Below are 13,318 nucleotides of genomic sequence, written 5' to 3'. Positions count from 1 at the left end.
GTCTGAGCCGTCGCCGGATCAACCGGCAGGATGGGCAGGGGTGGTGTGCCATAAACCACCTCAAATGGTGTGGCGCGCAGGGCGGAGTGATAGGAGGTGTTGTAGCAGTACTCTGCCCGCGAGAGCCAATCCACCCAAGCGCGAGGACGATCACATGTGACACAACGCAAATTCATGGAAATCACCTTGTTGACAACCTCGGATTGGCCGTCCATCTGAGGGTGGAAGGCCGTGCTCAGGCGGAGCTTCACGCCCACCATCCGGAAGACATCGCTCCAGACATGCCCCATGAACACCGGGTCCCGATCGCTGACGGTCGAGAGAGGGAAACCCGTGGAGGTGGACGATATCGTCGAAGAAGGCACGGGCCACGAACGCATCAGTGTAGGGATGGCCGAGCGCAATGAAGTGAGCATACTTGGAGAAGCGGTCGACCACCGTGAGAATGACCGATTTGCCGCCCACCTTGGGGAGGCCCTCGATGAAGTCCATGGAAATATCGGCTTAGACCCGGGACGACACCTCCAAGGGCTGGAGCAGACCAACCGGCCGCAGTGTCTCCGCCTTGTTACGCTGGCGCGTCACACAAGACCGCACCCAGTCGTGGACAAGGGCCCGATCACCAAGGATGTAGAAGTCAGTGCGGAGATGATGGAGGCTTTTCTGCACACCCTCATGGCCCGCTGAGTGGGCCATCAGCAACACTTGGTGACGGAGCTCGTCGTGCGCCGGCACGAAGACCCGATGCCCATGCAGGAGCAAACTGTCGGTGATGCGCCATGGCTCCTCCAGCTCCCGCGCAGCTAGCTGCTACTGAAGGAGTAGCGCGTCCGGTGCGGCCGCGGTCGCCCGACGGATGTCGGCGAAGAGGGCGAAAGAGGGACCCGAGCGGATGCAGAGCGCCGCCCCCTCAGAGTCGCCGACGGCGGTGTCGTGGTCGGCATCGCGGTGAGACAGGGCGCCAGCCACAGTGTTAAGACGGCCCGGGCGATACTCGATGGTGAAGTCGAAGCTGAAGAGCTTACTGATCCATTGGTGCTGCGGCACGGTCGATAGCCTCTAGTCCAACAAGACCTTGAGGCTGTAGTGTTCCGTGCGAATCCGGAACGATCGACCCCACAGATAGGGCCGCCAATGACGCACCGCCTGCACCAAGCCAATGAGATCTTGCTCATAAGCCGCGAGGTTAAGATGGCGCATGAGGAAGGGCCTGCTGAAGAAAGCGAGGGGTCCATCGACCTTCTGAAGGACGGCACCAAACCCCGCACCAAAGGAATCACAGTCCACGACGAACGGGCGGTCGAAGTCAGGCATCTGAAGAATGGGGCCGGTCGTGAGGGCCCCCTTGAGGGCCTCGAACGCCACTGTCGCCTCCTCATCCCAGGCAAAGGCGTCGCGACGTAGCAGGAGCATGAGTGGTGACGCGATGAGGCCGAATACCCGGATAAATTTCCGGTAGTACCCCGCGAGGCCCAAAAAACCGCGAAGAGCCCGCGGTGAATGCGGGATCGGCCAAGCGGCGACTGCCGCCACCTTGTCGGCGTCCATGGCAACCCCCTTGGCCGAGATGACATGACTGAGGTAGGCAACTGAAGGTGTCCCGAACGAGCACTTCGAGCACTTAAGATGAAGATGGTGCGCTCGAAGCTCGTTGAAGACGATGGCGACGTGCTGAAGGTGCTCTGCCCACGAGGCACCGTAGATAAGAATATCATCAAAGAAAACAAGCACAAAGCGACGCAGGTAGGGGCAGAGGATGTGGTTCATCAGAGTCCGAAAAGTCGTCGGTGCATTGGAGAGGCCAAACAGCATGACTTGAAGTGGCCGTGATGAGTCCGAAACGCCGTCTTGGCGACATCATCCAGGTGCATCATCCAGATCGAGCTTGGTCAAGAAGCGCACCCCATCTAGCTCGTCTAGGAGCTCATCGACCATCAGGATACGAAACTTGTCCTTAAGAGTCAGGGCATTAAGGGTGCGGTAGTCGATGCAGAAATGCCACGTGTTGTTCGACTTGCGGACGAGGAGGACCGGCGCGGAGAACGACGATGTGGAGATCCGGATGATGCCCAAGGCGAGCATGAGGGCGCACTGCCAGTCCAGCTCGTCCTTCTGCAACTGAGGATATCAGTAGGGCCGTACTGCCACCGGCGCCGAGCCCGGGAGGAGATGAATGCGGTGATCATACACCCGGGCTGGCAGAAGGCCCTGCGGCTCGTCGAAGAGGTTGCCGTGCTGCTGCAGGAGGTGATCCAACAGTGGATGCGCTACCGTGGTGGTGGTCGCGGCCAGCTGGAGCTCTGGCGTCCCCGTTGAGGCGGCCCCAACGCCCTGCCACCGGACGCGACGGCCGAGACGCCAGAACGTCATCGTCAGGGCATCGAAGTCCCAGAGGATGGGACCGAGGGTCCATAAGAAGTCGACGGCGAGGATGAAGTCGAAGCAGCCCAAGTTGATGCCCGCGCACGTGATGGTGAAGTGCTCGTCGCCGATAGTGATGGGCACGTTCAGCGCCAGCCCATGACACCGGAGGCGGTCGCCGTTGGCCACCGTGACCCGAAGTTGCTCCCCGCCCGTCAGCTGAAGCGCTAAACGGCGCATGTAGCCTCGGGCAGGAAGTTATGTGTGGAGCCCGTATCCAAGAGGGCCACCAGGCGCTCGCCGTCAATCATCACTAGCAAGAGCATAGTCCGCTCGTCATGGATGCCGGCAAGTGCATGGAGCGAGACCACGAACGACGTCGCCGGGGCGGCTGCAGGGGCGGACTCTGCAGCAACTTCGGGCGGCAACTCGCTAAGGCCGTCGGCGGGTGTGTCCTCCTCGACGAGTCGGCCGTCTCCAAGTAGAAGAGGCGCGGGCAGACGTGGCCCAACACGTAGGGCTCATCGCAGTTATAGCAAAGCCCCTGGCGCCGACGGTCGAGCTGCTCGGCCTGGGAGAGTCGATGGAAGGGCCACGTTGCGGCCGGGGTGGTAGTCGCCGGAGCGGACGGGGCGGCCGGCCCGGCGCAGGTGCTGGGGGCTGCCTGGTGTGCTGTCGGCCTCCTCGAGCCGGGGCCGCCTACTACACGGCCTGCGCGCGACACTCGAAGGCGCGGACATAGTACATGGCCGTCTGGAGGTCCTGGGGTCCCCGAAGCTCCACATCAACGCGGATGTAATCCGGGAGACCGCCGACGAAGAGCCCAGCCTATTGTTGCGCCATCACGCCCGACGCGTGGCATGCCAGGGTCTGGAAACGGTCGGCGAAGTCCTGCACTGTGGAGGTGCAAGGAAAGCGGCCCAGCTCCGCCAGTCGGCCCCTGCGGATCGGTGGCCCAAAACGAAGGAGGCAGAGCTCGCGAAAGCGCTCCCAAGGGGGCATGCCGCCCTCGTCCTGCTCGAGGGCGTAATACCATGTCTGTGCCGTGCCTAGGAGGTGGTAAGAGGCGAGCCAAATTGGTAGGAGCTAGGACCCTACCGGGTCTAGGGCGGAGGTTGTATGGGAAGGAGGTAGGTTGACGGGGATGCGAGCGCGGCTGCCGGCAGCGGGGCGCCGTGGCACGCTGAAGAAGAGGCGGCGGCTGCGCGAGGCGCGGTTAGGGTTTAGGGTTCCGGCTCCTCTGGAAGCCGGCAATAGGATTTGTCTTATTGCTCAATTCTCAAAAGAGTCTTACAACTTGTTTATATAACCATGATGCGAATAAAAATAAGATAACTTGTGGGCTAAGCACCTAACTAAACCTGCCCGGTGGGCCTCCTATGGGCATAAGTCTGCCCGATCATAAAAGTTACTCTCTATTTAAATACACTTTTAATTTTGAGATTTTGGGCAGGTGTTGGAAACGCGGCTGTGGAGATGCTGAAACAAGGCAGTGTTGCAAGCTCAAGCTCAGAGTTACCATGATCAGAGTAATTCAGTTGCGGAAGCCGGTGATGTTGTGATACAACAGGACTATTGACCGCTAAATTGGTCTGTAATAGTGTATATTTGGCTCTGTTTGGTCGTACTATGGTCATGTAGAATGAATGAACCTGGAGTTTATCATGTGTGCATGGGTCTGTAGTAGTGTGCATCGTACCAGCATCTGCATAGTCAATGTGATTGTGATCTTGTTGTATGGCTTTGAATCCCTATACCTGCTAGTATTTGCTAGTACGACTATATGTGTTTGACATGGAACATGTCATGTACTCTATATTGGATTTCAGGTGAAATGCCAACTTGTTGCACAGCCTATTCTCATTGGTTTCTCAAAAATATCTATTCAGCCTGTTGCACTGGCCTTTCGGCAGTGAAGTTAACTGTGCATAGTGAGGTGAATCACATGGTTACACATATACAGTACATCTTTGTGCCAATCTGTTATATTTGTTTTTTTCTTCCGAGCTCGATTGTTTGAGATAGAGACAAGTTTATTTCTTCCGAGCTCAATTATTTGAGATGGAGACGGCTACGGCGGTGGTGCGCTTGTCAAGGCTCGTCGCGGGCCTTACCAATGGGTGTGCCGAAGATGTTCACCTGCCAACGCCGGAGAGATAACATGTTCATTCTGAAGTCCAAATTCAGCTGAACCACTGGACGCGACAATCCAACCGAAACAACTATGTTTTTCACAATCAAGCACAGGAACATAATTTTGTTTTATTTGTTACTCTGTTGTAATTGTCACTTTAAGCTGATCAGAGAAGTAAAAGAAAGTTTTGTGCACAGTATGAGCAGATTTTTGGAGGCATCTTGAAATAGTAAGAAACACTAAGCAGAGGCAATTATTTTTAATTTTGAGGCCAAATCGATACATAAGGCATACAAGTTCAAGACATTGCTATCTTTGGTTTGTTTCACCTTAGAAATACTCCCTCCGTCCCACAATATAAGATCATTTTTCAAGGTAGGGACTAGTTATTTCAGTCAAGTAGGACTTAGCTTGTCCATATTTCTTTTGATAGATGTAAACAGAGGGGCAAGTGTTATATGGTAAAATTTCACTTCCTGTAACACGAGTTATCATTTCTTTTGTGGTTCATAAGTTCTTTATGATTCATCTCTTTATGTTTCGAACTGTTGTCTGACTATGTATGCCAACTTGTAATGCGAATGACAACGAGAATCATCATAAAGCGAGTAGTTGCTGCTATATATCTTAAATTCCATTGAATTCGGTATGACATGGATTGTTTTGCTTGCAAGCTCCCGAATATCTTTGATCTGAGTATGCATATATTGGAACAAGCAGGTGAAGGTGCGATAGATAGCCCTCATGGCAAGAGCACCGCTGATGATGCGGATGCTAGACGTCTGGCTGGTGTATAATGGACTGGAGATGGTGCTGATTGAGGCTGTGCTGCGGCTGGACAGTTGACCGCAGGTTGATCAGCAATAGTGTGTCTGTAATATGGTCATCTAAATTTACATGGAGTTTTTCTGAGTTTATCTTTGTGTGGCTTGGTCCGACAGTGATTAACAAGGAGTTTACTTGAGTTTTAAATTACGGAGAGCAGTAACGATGCTTAGTTTCTGTAGATAAATTATGACTGTTGAAGTCAGAGTTATTGTGATCTTGCTGTATGCCTGCCCCATGCATGTGGCGTGAATGCAACTAGCTAGTCAGTGTAGTACTAAGAAATTATGGAGATGTACTGATCTACTCCAAGAACATTGAGCAGTGACAAAGTGATGCGACTTAGTTTGTGCTACTTGTTCGTAATGTTAGCCTGAATAAGCTCAAGCCCACGCACACTAGGTTGTTTATTCCGTTTCAAAATAAGGTGCAGCTGGGCTGATGTGACCCACGCATGCACGTAGATTAGGGAGGCGTACGTAGCGGGCGCTCTCCAGTTTCCTTTCTGTTATTCCCTCCTGGTCGCTTGGCTTTTGCTATGGACGTGATCACGGGATGGCGCGATCTACGCGGATCATGGCGGCCAGACCGGGAGGGTAGACTAGCTCTTGTAATTCAGATAAAAGGAATGAGAAAACGGAAAAGGCTGCGACAGTTAGGCAGCACAAAACTCTCTTGTAGACTTGTTCTCGTTCGTCTTCCTCTCGCTAGTTCCTCTCTCTCCATCGATTGTTCGGCAACGACAATTGGCATCAAAGCCTCGGTGTTTGATCCCAGGTGGCCGGCGGTGTGTGATCCGCGGAGCTCATGTCGGACGACGAGAAAAAGAAGAAGGAGGCGGCGGCGGCGGTGGGGCAGTCACCATCGGCCGGAGCGCCGCTTGCGCGCCTCACTGGCGGCGGCAGCGGCAAGATCCGCATCATCGAGCGGGTCGTGCACGAGTCGGAAAGCTCGTCGACGTCCATGATAATAACGAAGACAAACTAGTGGTCTCTTGTGATGCAGGTTAAGCTGCAGGCCAAGGGTCTCTGGACCGTGGTCACCGATGGCACCGACGACGAGCGTGACGACAGGCGCGCCCTCTCCGTCATCCTTACGGGCGTGCCACCGGAGATGCTTCGTGTTCTGGCGGCCAAGGACAAGGCCAAGACAGCCTGGGAAACCATCAAGACTCTCCGCATGGGGAGCGAGCGCATGCGGGAGGCCAAGGCGCAGGTGCGCCGGCATGAGTTCGAGGACCTCCGCTTCAAGGACGGCGAGTCCGTTGAAGACTTCGCGCTGCGGCTCTCCGGTCTCGTCGCCAACCTGGAGCTGTACGGCGATCCCATCACGGAGCACAAGGCGGTCCAGAAATTCCTCCGAGTCATGCCGCGGAAGTACAGGCAGATGGCCATGGCGATCGAGTCACTGATCGACCTCAAGACGTTGTCGGTCGAGGAGCTCACCAGGCGTCTCTCGGCATGCGAGGATCACTATGACCTCGACGACGCCAAGCAGTCCACCGGCCAACTCGTCATGGGCTGCTCGTGAGCGTTAGTTCGCCGGTGGCAGCTCGTCGCACGGCGGCGGCAGCGGCAAAAGCAAGTCGCCGGGAAAGCCTAAGCTACAAAGCGGCGGCAATCCTACGTCGAACAGCGGCGGCGCAGGTGGATCGGGCAACTCTAGCGGCAAGAAGAAGGGTAAATGCCACCATTGCGGCAAGACCGGACACTGGAAAAAGGACTGCTGGTCATGGCTGGAGAAGCAGAAGGGACAATGGAAGAAGGAACAGACTAACCTCGTCCACGACGGCGGTGACGAACATGATCAGGGGCTGTTCATGGCAGTGGTCACCGATGTCAACTCCCCACAACTCGTCGTGCCGCAGGCTGTCTTCCTGAATGAAGAAAAGGTGATCCCTGTTCCCTCGCCCGATGGTCTCTGGTACTTTGACACTGGTGCGTCTAGTCACATGACAGGGGAGAGAACGATGTTCGCCAAGCTTGACGAGGGAGTGCACGGCACTATGAAGTTTGGTGATGGCTCTTTCGTGGCCATAAAGGGCAGAGGTGTGGTTGTGTTCAGGTGCAAAAATGGAGATCAGCGAGCACTTTCAGATGTCTATTATATCCCCAGCCTCCGCAGTAACATCATCTCAGTGGGTCAGCTTGACGAAGGAGGATGCAAGATTGGGATTGAGGGTGGAATGATGACCATCCATGATCCGGGCCGGCGCGTGCTAGCTCGCGTCAAGCACACGGCCGGCAGGCTGTACACGGCGGGCCGGCGCGCTGTCTCCTCAAGAGCATGGTGGTACCGTCGTTCTTCTGGGCGGAAGCGGTGAAGATGGCGGTGTATCTCCTTAACAGGGCACCAACGCGCAGCCTGGGCGGAGTGACACCGTATGAGGCGTGGCACGGCCGCAAGCCTAGCGTGCAGCACCTGCGCACATTCGGGTGTGTGGCGCATGTCAAGAAGCTCGGCCCCGTAATCACCAAGCTCTCTGATCGCTCAACCATGATGATATTTGTTGCATACAAGGAAGGATCCAAGTGCTACCGTGTGTATGATCCGGCAAGCAAAAAGGTACATGTAACACGTGATGTTTTGTTTGAGGAAAACAGGCATTGGAGTTGGGACAGCCAGGGCGTGGTCACCGCACCTACGCCGGCAACGTTCTCTGTTGTCTACACCATCAAGCCGGGCGTGCATGAGCTGGATACTGGCGGGTCATCAGTGTCCGCCCCGAGCAACACAGCAGGCTCACCCTCTACATCATCAATGGGGTCGCCGGTGCACTTGGTGGACGCGCCGGCCGCATCGACGCCCGACACGTCCCAGACCGAGCCTTGCACACTGGCTGCGGCGAGGGAGATGTGTTAGGCCACGCCGCCCACGCATGATGATGGGCGCGATGTTGACTCCGGACCTATACGGTACCGGCGCCTATCGTGCATCTTCGACGAGACTGAAGATGAGGCCATCTGAGAAGAGATCGAGCTCTGCCTCCTCACTGCAGAGGAGCCGCGCGACATCACTAAGGCGCTGAACGACGGAGCCTGGAAGGTGGCGATGGACAGTGAGATGGCGTCCATTGATGAGAATAACACCTGGGAGCTCGCCCACTTGCCGGCAGGCCACAAAGCCATCAGCCTGAAGTGGGTGTACCGCGTCAAGCATGACCCGGACGGCAAGATCGTCAAGTACAAGGCACGCTCGGTGGTGAAAGGCTATGTGCAGCGAGAAGGCGTGGACTTCGAGGAAGTTTTCGCGCCGGTGGCACGCATGGAGACTGTGCGGCTGCTTCTTGCGCTTGCCGCGCACTCCGGCTGGGAGGTGCACCACATGGATGTAAAATCCGCTTTTCTCAACGGTGACCTCGCCGAGGAAGTGTATGTGGCGCAGCCGCCGGGGTACGTCACCGCCGCCAAGGAGCAGCAGGTTCTGCGGCTTACGGGCTGCGGCAAGCTCCGAGGGCCTGGTACGCGAAGCTGGACGAGACCATGAGCACGCTGGGGTTCACACGCAGTCCACTGGAGCATGCCGTGTATCGCCGCGGGGATGCACATTCATTCCTGCTAGTCGGTGTGTACGTCGACGATCTCATCATCACCGGCACCGACCAAGTATCCATCACTGAGTTCAAGAAGCAGATGCAAGAACTCTTCAAAATGAGTGACCTCGGTCTCCTAAGCTACTACTTGGGCATCGAGGTAACCCAATCCAAAGATTCAATTACTTTGTGTCAGAAGAGCTATGCAGAAAAGATACTTGAAGCTGCAGGGATGACAGGGTGCAATGGGTGTCAAACGCCCATGGAGTGCCGGCTCAAACCGAGGAAAGATGATGAGGCAAAGGCTGTTGATCCCTCTCTGTATCACACTATAATCGGGAGTTTGAGATACTTGGTACATACTAGGCCAGACATTGCACATGCTGTGGGGATTGTGAGCAGGTTCATGGAGAAGCCAACAGCCACCCACTGGACAGCCATCAAGCAAATTCTTAGGTATGTGCGTGGAACTCTCAAACATGGCTGCTGCTATCGGCGTGGCTGTGAAAAAGCTACACTGGTTGGATACAGTGATAGCGACCACGCCGGAGACATTGGAGATCGCAAGAGCACTTCTGGTCAGGTTTTCTTCCTTGGTGAAAATCCCGTGTCTTGGACCTCTCAAAAGAAGAAGATCGTCGCAATCAGCTCCTGTGAGGCAGAATATGTGGCAGCGGCGGCGGCTACTTGTCAAGGCCTGTGGTTGAGCCGCCTTCTTGCAGAAATGAGAGGGGAAGAAGTTAGTGCGTTCAAGCTCTTGATCGACAACAAATCTGCCATTGTATTGGCGAAGAATCCTGTGCACCATGACAGAAGCAAGCACATCAATGTCATGTTCCACTTCATCCGTAACTGTGTGGAAACAAGGCAGGTGGAGATCGATCATATCGGCACAAGCGATCAACTGGCTGATGCGCTGACAAAGGCACTAGGGCGCGTCCGGTTCGTCGAGCTGCGGCAGAAACTTAGGGTCAGGGAAGTGACCTTGGGACCTTGAGCTCAGGGGGGGAAATTGTTAGCCTGAATAAGCTCAAGCCCACGCACGCTAGGTTGTTTATTCCGTTTCAAAATAAGGTACAGCTGGGCTGATGTGACCCACGCATGCACCTAGATTAGGGAGGCGTACGTAGCGGGCGCTCTCCAGTTTCCTTTCTGTTATTTCCTCTTGGTCGCTTGGCTTTTGCTATGGACGTGATCGCGGGATGGCACAATCTACGCGGACCGGATCATGGCGGCGAGACCTGGAGGGTAGACTGGCTCTTGTAATTCAGATAAAAGGAATGAGAAAACAGAAAAGGCTGCGACAGTTAGGCAGCACAAAACTCTCTCGTAGACTTGTTTTCGTTCGTCTTCCTCTCGCTAGTTCCTCTCTCTCTATCGGTCATTCGGCAACGACACGTAATGCAGTCAAACAGGATCTGATTGTCCTGTTTTCTTACACAGGGAAGTTACCCTTGGTTCTGTTTGTGCTGTCTGCTGTATCAATTTTTTTAGTGCATCTATTTGAGCCGAGCTTGCTTGGGAGTATAGTGTGTGTTTGGTGTAAGCCTCCTCTCTAAATGAAGCTTGTATCTTCCTGCCAGTAATCATCGGCTGAAGCAACATGCTCATTTTTAATCTATCCTTGATCTGCCACTCACCACCTTCTGGGTTAAAAAAAAACATTCTAGGTTCAAAAGCTATGCTATTAAATTAAATAGTGGAAATATGGTGTAGAGTATGGACTAATGGTTGCCCCGTTGCTATTGCTCATGAAATCGTATGGTATTTATACTCTGACTCTGGGACAGTACAGTCCAAGCCCAACAAATGAAATTTTGATATTTACAGCCAAGGGATATGATTTTTACAAGATAAGAAAACACGCCAAACGATTAGTAGATGAGCAATTAATAAAAAGAATGCCAATCATTATTTAAAAACTAATCATTCGCAGTCAAAAAAAAAGACACTCGTGGTAGAAATAAATGGCCACAGTAGATGGCATGTAAAGTTTGATGAATGAATAATGTCCAGGCCACACAGTATGCTCATTCACCGCCCTTCTATAAATAACAAGTTTAGCGTGCAGCATAATCATGTGTAGTTGCTAGAGGGAGAATGACCATATGCGGGCCAGAGCAAAAATGATGAAGACAATGGGTGTCGCCGGTCGTTGGAGGGGGCAACCTCCAAGGAATGAGATGCACTGGGAATTTGATTTGGAGACGAACATAAAGTCTATGTATAGAGTCATGTGATAGACTCTTGGATCACTAGGCTAGATTAGATCTGGTAGTCCTACTTTCTCCTGGTGTTGAAGAGCTCGAGCCGGTGCCGGCCATGGTGAAGTAGTGGCAGGTGATGGCACAGATATGGCGGCGGTGGTGTGCTTCCCGTGAGCATTGTGCTAACCCTAGAACGGTAGGGAGTGTCGGTGGGGTTGTGGCAGCAATTAACCTCGTTCCTCGTGTACCGGTCTCCACCTCTGTTTATATAGCGCGGGTCACAGGGGCCCACCAACCATGGTTTGGTTGGGCGCCCCCGATCAGGGCGCGTTGCAAGGGCCCGTTCGACCCGTTGGGCTCGAACGGGAGAGAGATCAACCTAACATTCTCCCCCTTGATCTCAACTTTACTTTTAAACTTATACTTTCTTGTTTATTTGTTTCATCACATATTGGTACATAGAGCATGTTTCATCGTCACAGCTTAATTGCCAATAGAATCATACAGCTACAACATACATTTTGTTCAAAAACAAATTCTGTTCCTTTTGGGCCTATCCAGGAATCATAAGGCTTTCCCTTAAACCCATGCCGGTTAAGTGTTCCTTGAACACATTGGGTGATAAGCCTTTTGTTAGCGGATCCGCAAGCATATCTTTTGTCCTTATATGCTCGAGACTTATAGTTTGATCCTGGATTTTATCTATCACAACATAATACCTTATTTCTATTGTTTTGGCATCATTACTCGACTTGTTGTTCTGAGCATAGAATACTGCGGGCTGGTTTTCACCGTACATCTTTAGTGGTTTGTTAATACAATCTACCACTTTCAAGTCGGGTATAAATTTCTTTAGCCATATCGCCTGCCCCATGGCCTCGAAGCATGCTATAAATCCTGCATACATTGTGGATGATGCAACTATCGACTGCTTGGAGCTTTTCCACGAAATAGCTCCCCCCGCGAGGGTGAATACATATCCTGACGTGGATTTTCTACCATCTCTGTCCCCCCGCAAAATCTGCGTCTGAATACCCTTTTATCTCTAGGGAATCACTTCTCCTATATATTAGCATGTAGTCCTTCATGCCTTGCGCATAACGCAATGCTTTCTTTACCATCTTTCGGTGCTCTATGCCTGGATTCTCTTGATAAAAGCTAAGTCAAGGCGAGTGCACACTTGTGCATACTATAAGCTGCCAACAGCCGAAGCATATGGTACTACTTTCATTTGATCGATCTCGTACTGGTTCCCGGGACATTGGAAATTCCCAAAACTATCGCCCTTGACTATAGGAGCAGGTGTGGCTTTACTCGCATGCATATTATACTTTTTAAGAACCTTTTCTAAATATGCTTTCTGCGATGGTCCTAAGATTCCAAAGTTCCTATCTCGGTGAATTTATATGCCCAAAACATATGATGCTTCACCAAGATCTGTTATGTCAAAATTTGAGGATAAGAACTTCTTTGTTTCTTGTAGTAGACTAACATCACTGCTAGCAAGCAGGATATCATCCACATACAAGATTAGGAAAATATATATCCCATTTTTAAACTTTGTATAAATGCAGTTATCTTCAATATTTTCTTTAAATCCAAAACTTTTAATCATTTGATTAAACTTTAGATACCACTGTCTAGAGGCTTGCTTTAATCCATAAATGGATTTCTTCAGACGACATCCCATATTTTCCTTGCCTTCCATGATGTAACCCTTAGGTTGTTTCATGTAGATATTTTTTTTAAATCCCCGTTGATAAATGTCGTCTTTACGTCCATTTGATGTAACTCTAAATCAAAATGAGCAACTCATGCCATTTTGATTCTGAAGGAATCCTTACATGGGACATGAGAAAATGTCTCATTGTAGTCTATCCCTTCTCTTTGTGTTAATCCTTTTGCCACGAATCATGCTTTATACTTTTCTACATTCCTTTTAGAGTCATACTTAATTTTGTAGACCCATTTGCAGCTTACTGTTTTGGCTCCTTTAGGAATTTCCTCTAAGTCCCAAACATCTTTGGAACTCATTGATTTCATCTCGTCTTCCATTGCCTTCATCAACTTCGATGAATGAGGGATTCTCATGGCTTCTTCATATGAGGTGGGATCTTTTTCTGTATGAACTATTTCTGTGTTATACACTTTATAGTCGGTAGAAATAGCTGATTTTTTATGTCTTGTAGACCTTCTAAGGGCCTCTGTTTCTGGCACATTCTATGCCTCAACTTCTGGCACTTCTTCTAAAATTTGTCG

At 51.9% G+C, this 13,318-nt stretch overlaps 1 pseudogene; it reads left to right on the top strand.

Moving 5' to 3' along the window:
* Positions 1-9,114: 9,114 nt before the first annotated feature.
* Positions 9,115-9,849, top strand: LOC147963499 (secreted RxLR effector protein 161 pseudogene; annotated as a pseudogene).
* Positions 9,850-13,318: the final 3,469 nt, after the last annotated feature.

This window comes from Triticum urartu, chromosome 6A, assembly GCF_056163025.1.
Source record: "Triticum urartu cultivar PI428250 chromosome 6A, HENAU_Tu73, whole genome shotgun sequence".
Lineage (NCBI taxonomy): Eukaryota > Viridiplantae > Streptophyta > Magnoliopsida > Poales > Poaceae > Triticum > Triticum urartu.
The sequence above is the reverse complement of the archived record's forward strand: the minus strand, read 5'-3'. Positions and strand labels throughout refer to the sequence as shown.